Raw genomic sequence first — 11,561 nt, 5'->3', positions numbered from 1 at the left:
AAAACTCACACCCAACGTGGGACTGCACTGCATCAACAACTGGGGACTCACCAAATGGGAATCAGGGACATCATCATCATCAGAATTCATCAACAACATCATCATCACCGGTCATCATCATCATCATCATCATCTATCATTATTTGAGCCCACCACCCGCATGCATTTCCGTTCACTGAATTGCCTATTAGTCACTCAAATCGCATGTCCACACCACCAGGCCGTTGCCCACCTCGTCCGGCCAGGCCATCCCACCTGCCGACTGCTCACCCTGGTCACCACAGGCCGTCCAAATTCGGCACATTGCTCCACTTCAAATTCTCGGCCATTGGCACGCCTTGACCCATCAATGTCCATCTCAATGCTTCATTGTTCATCCAATGCCTCACATTCACCCGTCCAGCCAGCTCATTCCGCCCGTCATTGCCATTCCCACCTGCCCAGGCCAGTCATCCACCCGCCCACGCCAGGCTCCACGCCCACGGTCAGCCTCACCCATGATCGCTGGCCCGCCGGCTGCTCGGTCGAACGCCATCAGCTCTGGCTCTGCCGCTTCCCATTTGTCATTCCACAAGCCCATCCAAATGGTTCATCTAACCCGCCAAATGGGCCGATCTGCCCATTTTCTGTCATCCTGGAATGGTTCATCATGCCTCATGGGGCTACTCCAATGGCTCCAGCTGGGTCAGCCTTCAGAATCGGCCCCATTGGGTCTGGCTCAAGTCTGGCACTCAAATCTGTCTCATTCCACTGTGCCCAAGAATGGTCACACATCATTGCTGGGGGGCCTCTGTCCATCCAACGCCCACATACCATCTGCTCATTGTGGATCATTCCCAGAATTGCCCACAATGGTCATTCCATCGCTGATCATCATCAGCCGAATTGTCCATCCTACCCGCCACGTCATCCTAACGCCGCATCACCAATGGCCCTGGTTGTCATTCCATTATTCCATCTTAATTGCCTCATTAGTCATCCTATAATCTGCTTTCTCCATCCTGTCCATCTTGTCAATAATAGAATAGAAGGCCGGTCATTCCTGAATGGTCCATGGAATTCGTCCACGAATGGCCCAGCTGGCCCAATCTGCCCAATGGCCCATCGCCCATAGTCATCCCAATGCATCGGCCATTCCAGATTCCTGCCTCATGGGTCATCCCTCAACGTAGCCCAAGGACCACTGTCCCTCTGAGGTGTATGTCCCTCTCTCGTACCAGATACCAGATTTGCTGATGTTACAGTGAGTGAGTGAATACGGTTTACACCGCTTTTAGCAATATTCCAGCAATATCACGGTGGGGAACACGAGAAATGGGCGGCACACATTGTACCCAGGTTGGGGAATCGAACCCAGGCGCGACGAGCGGACGCTTTAACCACGAGGCTACCCCACCGCCGCGCTGATGTTACATACTTTATTGCGGACGACTTCGACGATCTGAACAAAGACATGGTTATCGTTGATGCATCAAAAAATGTATTCAATGCGGTTTAATCGTGAAACAGGATACTGTACGGTCGTTGTTGGACCCGAATGGTGTTGAATTTCGCTCAGGACACTGTCTTCATCGACGTCTTTATTCTTTAACTTCCTGTGTTGTTAAAACATGTTAAATAAACTACAACACACATACGTATACATAAGGGATTGATACGGAAGAAGTGAAACGGGGAACACGGTATTTTAGTAAGAAATAGAGTCGGCATATATGCTATACGTGCACATACTAATGGATCAAATAAATCAGGCGGGTTTTAAATGATATTGTACAGAGTTAAACTGCCATTGTACCCACGTTAGGAAACATTACTGATACATGCATACCAAGACTACAGACTATAGTTCCCTGAAAGTGGTCGACTTTACTTCCAATACATCAGACATTAGTTTTATAATTAATATTATTAAGTATAACACTCAATGTTTACATTTTTCATGGTCATGTAATACTATTTATACATAATAAAGCCGTAGCAAAAAACAAGTTATCCAAGTGTTCATAATTTTATGTGCCAATATAAGAAGTAAGTAAAACCACTATTCATCCCTGCAATAAACTCCTACTCATGTTTATGTCTTAATTCTAGGCCTGCTTTATGTAATAAAGCAAAAAGTGGTAAAATCAGATACAAAGAATAGTATTGACAAGCATAAAGACGATGAACGTTTACATGATAAACATTATCAATGTTCATGATACATTTGCATACTTTTACATTGTCTCATCATAAACACCTATAGTTAACTCCGACTTTGCATCGTTTGAAATCTTCCAAAAAGGATATAAGTTTGTACATTTTAGCCAGCAGTCATGCAAATGTGCGTTCCATTAATGCCATTAGATGCTAAACACGGAGTTGTGCGCTCAAGATACTAACTTGTGCGCTCAAGATGTTAACTTGTGCGCTCAAGATACTAACTTGTGCGCTCAAGATATTAACTTGAGCGCTCAAGATATTAACTTGTGCGCTCAAGATACTAACTTGTGCGCTCAAGACACTAACTTGTGCGCTCAAGATATTAACTTGTGCGCTCAAGATATTAACTTGTGCGCTCAAGATACTAACTTGTGCGCTCAAGATAATTAACTTGTGCGCTCAAGATATTAACTTGAGCGCTCAAGATACTAACTTGAGCGCTCAAGATATTAACTTGTGCGCTCAAGATACTAACTTGTGCGCTCAAGATAACTAACTTGTACGCTCAAGATATTAACTTGAGCGCTCAAGATATTAACTTGTGCGCTCAAGATACTAACTTGTGCGCTCAAGATAACTAACTTGTACGCTCAAGATATTAACTTGAGCGCTCAAGATACTAACTTGTGCGCTCAAGATAACTAACTTGAGCGCTCAAGATATTAACTTGTGCGCTCAAGATAATTTTTATTTTATGTGGTCCCTTCAGCGCTTCCGTACCTGCGCATGCTGGAAGTTCTGAAAATATTTTGTTGTGTGTCCCCGAAACATCGTTTGGCGCTCCAGTTACATAGAACAAGGTGTGTACGTAAGTCCATTCACACAAAGGCTATTACTACTTCAATCTGCTGGTTTAGCACAGGAGAAACTGTTTAAAAAAGTGTACACACCTAAATGACTTTACCTGGAATCTAAATGTCTCGGGAATTGAATTACTGTCACGCCATTGAAGGGGGAAATACCTCTGGGATGGTGTTAAAGCTCGTGATGTCCTAATGTGTGGTTGTACCTAGATTCAGTATTTTGCTTCAGGACAACTTTAACTAATTTGCGATTGGCTTTAGCTTATCTCAAAATCTAACCCCAACATTATATCTGTGCGCTTGCCTTTGCGTACAACGCTGACCAAATTTAATACTTTGAGATGGTGACATGGGCACATGTCGTGAGCACGTGGGTAGATCCAATATTGATTTTTTTATAGATATATATTTGCCTTGGAGTCTGTCTCTAAACATGGCGCTTTGGTCGTGTAAATGTTGTCGATCGTAGGTTTCCCTTTTAGATTCGTCCGATTTTGATCTCTGGTGAGTTTGTGGGATTCACACACGTGGTAAACATCGACCGTTTACTTCATTTACTCAAGGCTCTCTCGGGCACCAAGATGACACGCCCTGATATACCTGAAATACTCTCCAACCCTACACACTACTACGTTGACACGTGACAGAACCGAACTGCTTATCACCTGGGCCCATTCACACACCTTTTTTCATGAATATTCCACCAGTTAAATATTAACATCTTCCAAGAACAAACCAAAGCCTTATATTTTCCTTTACAAGGTCCTTTCGGGAATATTCAGTCCTGCGTGACTGAAAGGTTACTGATTTCTTTTTCATCGAAGTCGTTTAATTTTATGACATGGTTTGAGGATAACATACTGAGAGAAACAAATAAAGGAACGCTGGAAAATTCAAGCGTTCCTTCAATATTTTCTCAGTTTTCCCTCACCAGCTTTGAATAGCGCTGTTGGAGGAAATCTCAGAAGAAATAAAGGAACAATGTCATGAAGTGGTGTTACCTTATTTGTTTTCCTTAGTATATTTCACTATGGCTGTACTGACTGACTGACTGATCGAGTTTGGTTTTACGCCGCTTTTAGCAATATTCCAGTAACATCACGGCGGGGGACACCAGAAATGGGCTTCACACATTGTACCCATGTGGGGATTCGAACCCGGGTCTTCGGCGTGACGAGCCAACGCTTTAACTACTAGGCTACCCCACCGCCCCACTATGGCTGTAGTAGAAAGAATCAGCATCAAGTTGTTCCATCATGTCACGTCTGTAAATGTAGGCCCTCGTTCTGTAGAAGGATCCATTTCAGTGTCACTCGTTTGATGAAATACCTAGCTGATGATCAGGCCGGATTTGGACAACCCATGGGAATGATGAAACGTTGTGCAATTACTCTTCAGCACGTCCAGGTCAGGCGGGAACTGGGTTAATGGGCATTCCTGTTTGAAAGTGAGATAGAAACAGCGCAGAGTCGGACCACTGAACAATAGACGTGAAGTCTCTGAAAATTCGAATTTTGTTTAAATCGCAGGGAGTAATGGGTGACAAAGGTTTTACGCTGCTTTGAGAGATATTCCTGAGATGTCGACTGCTGAGGACAGGAATTGGGCTTCGTTTATTGTACCCGTGTGGGGAAGCGAACGTTTAAACCATTAGGCTACCCTACCTTCGCTACTAGTAGGCTATAAGAGTAAGTGTTCAGCCAAACACGGGCATGATAGTCACCAGTAACAGTAAATGACTGGCAGTACCTGTCAACATGGTATATTTAAGTGCATCAAGGGGGAAGTATTACTCGGTAATTTCTTCCAAACTGTTTTCAAAATCACCACAGAAGCACGGGTAGCCAAGTGTTCTGCGAAGCGCAATTCGCTGCAAAGAGTTTCGTCCCTTATGATACGACTTCCGGTTCGCCGTGATTATGTTACTCGGTTTGTGAATACTCTCTCCCTTTTTGTGGGCTGCATCAAAATGGCCAAGGTTTAAGACCTTTTTCATGCTCACATCACACTGACACGCCGTGATACATCTGAATACTTTAACAACCTAAAGTTTAGCACAGTCACCGGCTATGTATGTCCAGCTTGATCTTTAATTCATCGTTCACATGACCCACAGGCAAACTGTAGCGCAAATAGGTTGCGCAACAAATGACCAGTTTTCCTATATGCGAGCGAAGCGAGCAAAGGTTGGCAACGTACTTCCCTCGCTTCGGTTCGAAAAATATTGTTAATATCAAAATGAAATATCGCCACCATCAAAGGGAGACGCCCATTTCCACACAGGGTTGTGCTCTCAGGGACAAGGGTGTTAAATCCTGTTGAATCACATGTCCGCTATATGGAATACTTGCGGAGTGTTTTTTTGTAGAATAAATGTTACGAAAATTCTAACAATAACGACGGCAGATCTCCAAAATATTCTCCAACAGTTTAATTCAAAATTTGGGCAATATGATATTTTTTTTAAATTTCTGCTTATTCTTGTTAATTCACTCCGTTGAACCGAAAGCCGGCAGGGGTAATGGAGACGAAGAACGGTTTGACATACCACGAGTGGCGATTATAATGTTGAATTAAATATATTGTACGTGAGTAATTATTGAATATGAGGTTGGAAATCTGAGAGCATAACCCTGTGAGGAAATGGGCGTCTACCTTTGATGGTGGCGATATTTCATTTTGATATTAAAATATTTTTTCAAACCGAAGCGAGGGAAGTACGTTGCCAACCTTTGCTCGCTTCGCTGGCATATGGGAAGACTGGTCATTTTCTCTTTGTTGCGCAACCCTATTTGCATTACAGTTTGCCTGTGCATGACCCATACTGTTCGAGTCTCCACCCTACATTATCATGACATGCAGTGGTACGACCAAGTTGTTTCAGCTAGGTGAAACGAGGCCTGACTCACGCAGGTTGGCGCCCTTGTTAAAGTGGGGTATCTATTTCCTACAATTAATGTTCTTGAAGGAAAGCAGCAATGGCGGGCGTGAGGAACTCAAAGCTTCACCAACCACAAAATCGAAACCTTCGTCCTTCTATGGCTTATGTGAGATTACAGTGATGAAGTTATCGAATTAATGAGCGACTCGGGACAGTGATGAATGGCCTCTGTTGATGCATCTACACCTGTTAGACACACTCCGTATGATCAACGTGCTGGTCTGGCTTCGACTGCAATGTCAATGACCTGGCGCTAATGGTGAGGGTTAGTATGACACAGGACAGCGGTACTTGCAGGAACTCTGTAGAATTGGCTTGGTGCAGGAAGCGTTGCCCGTGCAAACTGTAAATATCAGAATCATTTCCTTAGCATATTAGTCTGATGGTTCGATTTAATGAGTAAAGCGTTTCATAACAGCCGGTCAAATAATTTGATACATATGATCCTATTTAACAAGTGGTTCCTTGATCTTACCTCCAGACATATACACAGGCGTACGTGACAGTTGATCTAAAATTACACAATGCCATTTAGAAAGTGGTCAAACTTAGCATATGTTATATTCGGGATTACACTTTCCTCAGTGATGTACAAATTCTAGTACATTTTGTTAGGTTGAATCCCACTGGGGCTTCGAACCTTCACTCTCAGACATAAAGTCAGCGATCTAACCCACTCAGCCAACGCCGCTTGCACAAAAATTGAAGTCGGACAAAATGATGCATGAACTATCGATGGATTGCAATTGTGTAGTCTCCGATAGCAATTAATCGATGGTAGAAACCCAAAACTGTCGATGCATCGATAGTATGGGTAACTATGGATAGTTTAGTAATTGACTTCCTTTGATAAATTCGCAGTGCAAAATGCAAATGTTTGGATGCAGAGTTGCAGCTTCATTGAGTTAATGTTTTAACTGTTTACTTGATCTGGTTATTAAGCTTCTTATCAGTTATTAAAAGAGACTGAAATTACGTCAACTTGTTTTCATTTCATATAAACTATACATTTATTTGGGAAATGACTTCAAATTAGCAGATTCAAAGAGAAGAAAACTATTGCAATAGTATGTTGCAATAGACTATCGCTATCGCAATAGTTGTTTCCCACTCAGTAGTCACTCCTAGTAGTCTAGATGACATACTTTGTGTACCTCCCCGACAAAGGTCTTCAGCAACCCATGCTTGCCACAAAAGGCGACTATGCTTGTCGTAAGAGGCTACTAACGGGATCGGGTTGTCAGGCTCGCTGACTTGGTTGACACATGTCATCGGTTCCCAATTGCGCAGATCGATGCTCATGCTGTTGATCACTGGATTGTCTGGTCCAGACTCGATTATTTACAGACCGCCGCCATACAGCTGGAATATTGCTGAGTGCGGCGTAAAACTAAACATGCGTAACATTTAAACTAAACTCACTCATTCATTTCATGCACATCACTTATTTCAGGGATGCTACTAGTCTACTGAATATGACTACAAAAGTCATTTTATTTTTTCATGATTTTGAGTTAAAACATATCACCAGTAGAAGCTTCTGTTACAAGAGGAAGTCATTCAGGTGAAAATTGAAGAAGTTATTGTACAAAATATTAAATTGATATTCAGTGAAGTGATCGCGGGAGTACAGTGATCACAGAAATCAGTGATCGGAAATTTGGAATATGCATTGATCGGAATTTTCTGTACCCCTTTTCTTAAGGTTTATCGAAAATATGAAATAAGCAGGTGTTTCGATGTAACAAAGTATAATTTCGATCAATTTAAGACATAGATAACAAGGCTAGGTGTGTATATTGCACCTAATGGATGACTTTTCTACAGTTGTGAATCACTGTGTGCAGAAACTCGGAGATTTGAAAATAAAGACAGTGACCATAACATTTAATATTAAAAACAAAGGCAAGAATCAATATTTACCAAGCGTGTATGACATTGTACCAAGCGAATCTGAGGGTATACAAAATTAAACATCTAATTACACATTACACATCTGCAAAAACACAAAATCTCTATCTATAGTACCTTCAGACAAAGCTAGTCCTCTAAGCAAGAAAGCGAAGCAGAGGGACAGGGATAAATCGCCAAAGGGTAAAAGTTATCAATGATGTCATTTCGCGGACATACGCGTCATACTCCGACTTTCCATTAACACCCTCACAACTACGTTACTCACAGAGGTTTGTAGTTGACCAACTAATCGGTGGTCACCACACAGACATAGACGGGGTCATGCAGTGTAGGGTTCCACAATGGTGTACGTTCAGTAAATTCGTGTATTATGCGGGACGTGTGAAAAGAAGAATTCGTAATTATTTTACTATTTTGATATTTTCTGTATCATTTTCTTATCACTGAGTTAAAATAAGGGGATCATTTGGAGTTATAAATATATTCATGGAACTACACGTCATTATTATATTCAGTACCAGAGTTGTGAATTTAGTTTTAGGCCACCTTTAGCAATATTCCAGCAATATCACGGCGGGGACACCAGAGATGGGCTTCACACATTGTACCCATGTGGGGAATCGAACTTAAGGACTTAACAGAGAAACAGATAGTGGAAGAGATTAATTTGGGTAATTACGTCATCACACATGTCAAGCCGAGTGTGGTGAGTCCTCTTGGGGCGATATTGAAATATAATGGAACAGTAAGGTTGATTCACGATGGGAGTGTACCTGTTCACAAGGGGATGAACAGTTTCATGATGAATTGTGAAACGGAATATATGGATCTACGTCATGCTCTGAAGTTGATCAAACCAGGATATTATCTTGCAAAACTTGACCTAAAAAGCGCTTATCGCACAGTGAGTTTGCACCCTAGTAACTTTGAATTAACTGGCCTGTGCTGGCGGTTCGGTGGTGACCAGCGTGTCACTTACATGTATGATACTAAACTGCTTTTTGGGGCTTCCCCAAAGCCCCAAAATCTTTCAGACACTAAGCGCGGCAGTGTGTCGTATTATGAAGGTTAAGTATGGATACACTGTAATTGCATACATAGACGATTTTCTGGTGATTTGTGAGTCATCTGCTGTGTGTGCGGCTGCTTTGAGCAAACTTGTTGATGTTGTTCGAGAACTTGGATTCTGGATAGATTGGAACAAGGTGGAAGGGCCTACACAGAGATTGATGTTTTGGGTATCATTATCGATACATGCACCTGCACCTTAGCATTGCCAAGTGATAAGCTACGAGACCTACATTGTCAGTTAGAGCAATTTTCTGAGCTTGCTAGGGCAAGTAAGCACCAGTTAGAAAAACTTGTGGGACGTTTAAGCTTGGTTAGGATGGTGATACAAGGAGGACGTACATGTTGTAGGCGTGTATTGGACCTAAAAAATAGCTTGAAGTCTGAATCGTCAAAGTGCAAGTTGGACTCAGAGTTTCATGCTGACATTGCATGGTGGTTGCATTTCATGAAATCTTTCAATGGCTCGCTCTCTTTCTTGGATGATCGCCCCCTAAGAACTGTTGGTACATTTGCATGTAATGAAGGGGCAGGCGGTCACTTTAATGGAGACTTTTATTATGTGAATTAGAAGACAGACTTGCCAGAGGTTCATGAAATGCATATTAACATTAAAGAGACAATATCTGTGGTTTTAGCCGCAGAAAGATGGTGTACTGTTTGGTCAAACAAATCTGTGGTAGTTAGGACTGATAACCAGTCAGCTTAGGCTTTCATTAATAAAGGCTCATGTAGCGATCCTTACCTGATGAAATGGTTGAGATATTTATGCTGGCTCAAAGTATCCTTAAACTTTAGTCTGAAAGCAGAGTTTATACCAGGTGTTGAGAATAAGCTAGCAGATGTTATATCTAGACAACATGAAGTGGCAGATTGACCCAGTTATTTGAAAGCATGGGTAACTTACAATTACAAACCTTTGATCAAGATATGCTGTTAGGACATATGTCAAGAGAATTTATTTCTTCCAGTTGGGGGTCTACTGGCTGACCGATTACAGTCTATAGTGGCAAGACTCTTAGGACAGGCATTGGCAGAATCTTCGAAGCGGACGTATAAGTGTCAGCTAAAGTGTTTATGCAGTTTTGTGAAACCGTTGGGCTCAACCCTGTGCCTATGGAATTTGACTCTATTGCTTTGTATATTGCTTATCTGGTGGATGTTAAGGGCCTAAAATATGCCTCTGTAAGGCAGTATTGATGTGCTATCACATTTTTGCATCGGGCTAACAATTTACCAGATCCTGTTGGCAGTGATTGGCAAATATCTCTTCTGCTCAAGGGTGTAAAGCGGGAATTAGGTGATGCACAACAGGGAGCAACGCCTATTGTGCCTAGCCACTTGTTCACACTAAAGGATAGATTGGATATGTGTTGTTGTACAGGGGCATCTGTTTGGTTAGGCTGTTTACTAGGATTCTTCGGAATGTTGCGTCCTGGAAATTTTCTTTGTGTTGGTGTTTTTGACCCCAAAAAACACATTACAGTTGGAGATGTAGAGAGACAGGATAGGGGCTTTACTGTATCATTAAAGTGGTCTAAGACGCTCCAATTTCGGGAAAATGTACTACAAGTGTTTTTACCGGATCTGGGTGATCACCCTTTGAATCCTGCTGCAGCCATGAAAAATCTACTTGCATTACATGCTAGTTGTACTGACAGGTCTACTCAGCCACTTTTGTGTGACAACAAGGGTTTTGCTCTTTCTTACAGTTTGTTTATTGATATAGTTAGACATGTTTTTGTTTCCCAAGGTATTCTTGACCAAGTGTCCGGTCATTCTCATCGCAGAGGTGGGGCCACCTGGGATTCGCGCTGGGTTTGCCAGGTGAGCTTATACAGGAGATAGGTTACTGAAGAAGTTCAGCCTATTGTAGGTATCTAGAAATGAGTATTGATATAAAAATGCAAGCAATGAGCAAGTTTGGTGCAGCTTTACCTACTAGCTTGTAATGGAAAATGTATGTTTCCTGTATAGCCCTACAGTGTGTCTAATTTTCCAAATTTATTTAATTTTGCAATGTTATTGCTAGTTTTCTACTCTTACCATTAATTTCTTTAAAACACTGGGCTGGAGGAATAATTCTTGTCTGTATTAAGCCCCCGCATGAGGGCTTTGTATTAGTTTCTCCTCTGGTGTATTGAAGTTGCCAATCTTTCATTCCACTCGTATGTTTTATTGTTATATTAATAAGGAACAAGTTAAAGTGTTATTTTAATGTTTTAAAATATATTTTAACGTGAGGCAGTAAATGTTTGCACAGTTGCCTCCCTTAGATTTCCTATCGCCATAAGTCCAGCTGGAGTTATCTCCCTTCCATTGCACGTTAGACAAGTAAGCACGCCCGCTCCCATGGCGGCACAGCGCTCATAATTTTCCACAGCCCACCCACCCAGTAGTATTACTGTTCTGAGGCAAAGGCTAATTACGCAGATTTATGTATATGGGAACATGATGCTCTGTTAATAGCAGGTTATTTTACATTTCAGGATGTTTGGAGGAATAATTCTTGTCTGCATGAGGGCTTTGTATTAGTTTCTCCTCTGGTGTATTAAAGTTGCCAATCTTTCATTCCACTCGTATGTTTTATTGTTTTATTAATAACGAACAAGTTAAAACAATGTTAAACTATT

At 41.8% G+C, this 11,561-nt stretch overlaps 1 long non-coding RNA gene across 1 annotated transcript; it reads left to right on the top strand.

Annotated features, from left to right (window-relative positions):
- The first annotated feature begins 3,915 nt into the window (after positions 1-3,915).
- On the top strand, positions 3,916-9,702 carry LOC124274097. The gene is made up of 3 exons (XR_006897857.1): positions 3,916-4,023; positions 8,130-8,133; positions 9,691-9,702. It is a non-coding gene; the product is annotated as an uncharacterized LOC124274097 (long non-coding RNA).
- Positions 9,703-11,561: the final 1,859 nt, after the last annotated feature.

Source organism: Haliotis rubra, unplaced genomic scaffold (genome assembly GCF_003918875.1).
Source record: "Haliotis rubra isolate DU_JTF1 unplaced genomic scaffold, ASM391887v1 Scf1877, whole genome shotgun sequence".
NCBI classification, from domain to species: domain Eukaryota; kingdom Metazoa; phylum Mollusca; class Gastropoda; order Lepetellida; family Haliotidae; genus Haliotis; species Haliotis rubra.
The sequence above is the reverse complement of the archived record's forward strand: the minus strand, read 5'-3'. Positions and strand labels throughout refer to the sequence as shown.